This window comes from Primulina eburnea, chromosome 14 (genome assembly GCF_022965805.1).
Source record: "Primulina eburnea isolate SZY01 chromosome 14, ASM2296580v1, whole genome shotgun sequence".
Lineage (NCBI taxonomy): Eukaryota > Viridiplantae > Streptophyta > Magnoliopsida > Lamiales > Gesneriaceae > Primulina > Primulina eburnea.
In genome coordinates, this window is record NC_133114.1 from 22,712,628 (window position 1) to 22,718,046 (window position 5,419).

General features: G+C 39.2%; 1 non-coding gene across 1 annotated transcript; it reads right to left on the reverse strand.

The window, feature by feature from the left end:
• Nucleotides 1-1,723: 1,723 nt before the first annotated feature.
• On the reverse strand, nt 1,724-1,830 carry LOC140813400 (small nucleolar RNA R71). The gene has a single exon (XR_012113935.1). It is a non-coding gene; the product is annotated as a small nucleolar RNA R71 (small nucleolar RNA).
• Nucleotides 1,831-5,419: the final 3,589 nt, after the last annotated feature.

Here is a 5,419-nt window from a genome sequence, read left to right on the forward strand (position 1 = left end):
TTCAAGAACATCACATTATCCTCATAGATCAATACACAGTTATGCACAAATTTCTCAGACAGAATAATGTTTCCTGCATCTGGGACGCAGGGCAGGCTGCTGAGCTGACACTTAAGGTGGAGGAATATATTTTGGACTTCCTCTCCTAAGTCCAGCCTCGACTGCCTTGGCTCGTTCAACTGCCTCTGCGTAGCTGGTAGGCAATCCAGTAACAACATAGGTATAACACGCGTCGTGGCCGTCATCCATCGTCATCTTTAGTATTTTCATTATTCAGTATTTTATTTCTTACATTGATTGTTGGTTTTTATCATGAATTTCAGTAGCTAAACTCTAGATTTGTTGGGATTTGAGGGGATCCTACCCCGTACTCGGTGTTTAACATTATTTCTCAACGTTTTTATTAGTGATTTGTTTATGTTATTGTTCGCTCTTGTTTCAATCGAAGCCTAGCTAACTTCCTTTCATTATTTCATGTTGTTGATGATTTCGATAGAATAATTAACAATAGAAGCAAATAGTATAAACCACGGATTTACAATTTTAGTAGATATACGGAATTGGGTGTGTGTCGATAGTGATAGTTCACCCGAATGAAAGCTAGTGGATTCCATAGAATGTAATGCAATCTTGAACTGTTAAATATTTGAGGACACTTGAGTACTGCATGTTTATGATTAGTATTAATATAGCTCGACAGAGTATATTAATTAGTCTAGGGAATTCCGTCGAATGCACGAGTAAAAGTCGAGTGTAATTATTTAAACACGAGTGGTTGGTGAACTGCTAACTCCCAACAAATTCATTTCTCATTTGATTTAATCCAAATTAATCATTGCTTTCTTGAATACGTTTTCTTTGCATTTTAATTATTTTAGTTGTTTAATTTACATTAGATTAATCATCAACTCATTTTATCGTTGCTAAAGAAATTTTACTTGAAAATAAAAATAGTGTAACGCAGTTCTTGTGGAACGATACTCTTATTCACTTATGTTTATTATAACTTGACTATCGTGCACTTGCGATATTTAAAATCGAGCTTTCATTTATAAGATAAATTTTGGGACTATTCACTGTGCAAGTTTTGCTCGATCAAGTTTTTGGCGCCGTTGCCGGGGACTGTTGATTCACAATTTTTTATTTTTCATTTAAATTCTTTAGTATTATTTATTTTATTGTTATTTGATACTCTCATTGTGTTGCAGATTTTTCTTGTGGTGCATGCGAAGATCACTCGAGTTTAAGCTTGAGCCTTTTGACCCCGAGATTGAACGCACAGCTAGACGTCGACTACAGCAGCAAAGAGCAAAGGAAAAAATGGAAGACGAGCAACACAGAGAGGAGCCAAGGCGTATACCGATGTTGGATTATGCACAGCCGTCTCTTGATGGAGCACGTACAAGCATCGTAAGACCAGTCATCCGAGCTAATCAGTTTGAGATCAAGCCAGCTATCATTCAGATGATTCAGAACACTGTCCAATTTGGGGGAAGTGCACTTGACGACCCTAATTCTCATATAGCTGACTTTCTTGAAATTTGTGATACTTTTAAGTTTAATGGTGTGTCTGATGATGCTGTTCGTTTGCGGTTATTTCCATTTTCACTGAGAGATAAAGCTAAGTCGTGGTTAAACTGTTTGCCTGTAGGGTCTATTACTACATGGGAGGATATGGCAAAAGGCATTCCTAATCAAGTACTTTCCTCCGTCGAAGACTATGAAGCTTAGAGCCGACATTACTACTTTTGCTCAATATGAGCAAGAGTCACTTTACGAGGCATGAGAGCGCTACAAGGACTTGTTGAGGAGATGTCCACACCATGAGCTGCCTCTTGGGTTAGTTGTTCAAACTTTCTACTACGGTCTGCTTACTCCTAACCGTACTATGATAGATGTTGCTGCCTGTGGTAACTTACTGAGAAAGACGGCGGAGGAAGGATATGATTTATTGGAGGAGATGGCTGCTAGTAGCTATCATCCTCAGTCTGATAGGCAGAGACGAGGTGCTGGAGTTAATCAAGTTAATGATTTGTCGGCGGTTTCAGCACAGTTAGAGGCTTTGAATAGAAAGATTGATGGGATGAGCATGAGTGGGTCGGCTATGCGTCTGCAAGAAATTTTCTGTGATAAGTGTGGGGGTGAGCATGATGTGCAGGATTGCCAAGATGGCAATCCATTCTATGTGCCTGAGGGAGCACCGGTAAAACAAGTGGGATTCTAAAACCGTCCTAGAAATGACCCTTACTCGAACACATATAATCCGGGATGGAGGAATCACCCAAACTTTTCATGGGGAGGTCAAAACAACCAAAATCGCCAACAAAGAGGTCCACCATATGGGATGCACCAAGGATTCAAGCCAGAACCGTCTCGGGAGGAGAAGTCCAATTTAGAGCAAATGATGACTAAATTTATTTCTGCAACAGAGACGAGGTTTCAGAACCAAGATGCATCCATAAATGGGTTAGAGATTCAAATTGGACAATTGGCTAAGTTGATTGCTAATAGGGAGCAAGGAGCTTTGCCAAGCAACACGGAAACTAACCCAAGAGAACATGTGAAGGCGGTGGAATTGCGTAGTGGAAAAGCACTTGAGTCTAATGAGGAAAAAACCAAGCACGGTGAGGATGAGGTGGAAAATCGAGGAGGTAAGTCTTCTAACTCTACATCTACACCTATTGCACAGAATAAAATTGTTATCCCTCCACCTTTTCCTGGAGCAATGAAGAAAGCTAAATTAGATGCACAATTTGGTAAATTTCTTGAGATATTTAAAAAATTGCATATTAACATTCCTTTTGCTGATGCTTTATTGAATATGCCAAGTTATGCAAAATTCTTGAAAGATATCTTAGCAAATAAGCGGAAGCTAGAAGATCATATGACGGTGAATTTGACCGAAAATTGCTCCGCTTTAGTTCAAAACAAGATGCCTCCTAAGCAAAAAGATCCAGGGAGTTTCTCTATACCTTGCATTATTGGCGACATTAATTTTCATAAAGCTCTATGTGATCTTGGTGTGAGTATTAATCTGATGCCTTTTCCTGTGTTTAAGAGACTGGGATTAGGTGAACCCAAGCCAACCAGGATGTCGTTGCAGCTGGCTGACAGATATGTCAAGTATCCACGTGGGATTATCGAAGATGTTTTGGTGAAAGTGGATAAGTTCATTTTTCCTGCAGATTTTGTGATACTTGACATGGAAGAAGATTTAGAGATGCCTTTAATCCTAGGGAGACCGTTTCTAGCTACAGGGAAAGCGCTGATTGATGTTGAAGAGGGGAAATTGAGACTGAGAGTTGGAGAAGAAGAAATTATTTTTGATGTTTTCAATACTCTCAAGCACACAATGCACAATGATAGTTGCTTTCGTATTGATGTCTTGGATTCTCTTGTTTGTGATTTTATGCAGGATGGATTGAAAGAACCATTGGAGGCCACTCTCACTACTGAAAAGCAGGAGGACGAGCTAGACGAGGAAAAGATGGAGATGGTAGCTCACTTGAATGCCATTCCACCTTGGAGAAAGCAAGTGAGGCTTAGACTAGAGGAATTGGGAGACAGAAAAGATTTAATGCCTCAAAAGTCAAGCCTAGAGGAGCCACCTACTTTGGAGCTCAAACCACTACCTCCACATCTCAAGTACGTATATTTAGGAGAAAATAATAAATTGCCTGTTATTATTTCCTCTTCTTTGACAGATGATATGGAGAGTAAGCTCTTGGGAGTCCTTGAGGAGCATAAAGGAGCATTCGCTTGGAAGGTTTCGGACATAAAAGGGATAAGTCCTTCGATCTGCATGCACAAAATTCTGATGGAAGATAAATACTCACCTCTAGCACAACCACAAAGGAGACTCAATCCAAAGATACAAGAGGTAGTAAAAGCTGAAACAATTAAACTTCTGGATGCAGGTATCATTTATCCTATCTCTGATAGTGCGTGGGTAAGTCCTGTACAATGTGTGCCTAAAAAGAGTGGGATTACTGTTATTACTAATGAAAAAAATGAGTTGATTCCCACTAGAACGGTTACGGGTTGGCGTGTGTGCATAGATTATAGGAAATTGAATGATGCAACCCGTAAAGATCATTTTCCCTTGCCATTTATCGATCAAATGATTGAATGATTAGCAGGTCATGAATTTTATTGCTTTTTAGATGGATATTCGGGATACAATCAAATCACAATTACACCTGAGGACCAAGAGAAAACTACTTTCACTTGCCCTTATGGTACTTTTGCGTTTAGGCGTATGCCTTTTGGTTTATGCAATGCACCTGCAACATTTCAAAGATGCATGACCGCTATCTTTCATGACATGACTGAAAATTTCCTTGAAATTTTTATGGATGACTTCTCTATTTTTGGCTCCTCATTTAATGAATGTTTAGAGAATTTGAGCTTGGTGTTAATTAGATGTGAAGAGAGCAGTTTGGTGTTAAATTGGGAGAAGTGTCATTTTATGGTTCAAGAGGGGATTGTGTTATGACACAAGGTATCAGAGAATGGAATTGAGGTCGACAAGGCCAAGGTGGAAGTAATCAAAAACCTACCACCACCTTCATCAATAAAAGGAGTTAGAAGTTTCCTAGGGCATGTTGGTTTTTATAGGCGCTTTATTAAAGATTTTTCTAAAATTGCTAAACCTTTATCCTCTTTGTTGATGAAAGATGTTGAATTTAATTTTGATTCTGCTTGTCTGCATGCATTCGAGATACTCAAGGAAAGCTTGGTGACAGCACCTGTTCTGACTGCCCCTGATTGGGAGTTACCGTTTGAGGTGATGTGCGATGCTAGTGATACAGCTGTTGGTGCGGTGCTGGGTCAAAGGAAGAACATGGTATTTCATACCATCTACTACGCAAGTAAGACTTTAAATGATGCTCAATTGAATTACGCTACTACTGAAAAGGAATTACTTGCTGTAGTATTTGCTTTCGATAAATTTCATTCATACCTTGTTCTATCTAAGGTAACTGTGTATACAGATCATTCTGCCCTCAAATACTTGCTTGCTAAGAAAGATGCGAAACCTAGGTTAATTAGGTGGATTTTATTATTGCAAGAATTTGATCTCGAGATTCGAGATAAAAAGAGTGTGGAAAATGTAGTTGCTGATCATCTGTCTAGGCTTGAGAATGTTAGAATTAAGGGCAGTGACGATGATATAGATGACTGGTTTCCGGATGAACAATTGCTTGAGATGAAACTTTGTCCATGGTATGCAAATTTCGCTAACTTTCTTGTCACAGGCACACCTCCACCAAATCTATCGTTTCACCAATGAAAGAAATTCTTTTCTGACGTGAAATACTATTTTTGGGAGGAACCGTTCTTGTTTAAAATTTGTGCAGATTCCATGATAAGACGGTGTGTTGCGGAGGAAGAGTTTGATCGAATTCTCAACCATTGC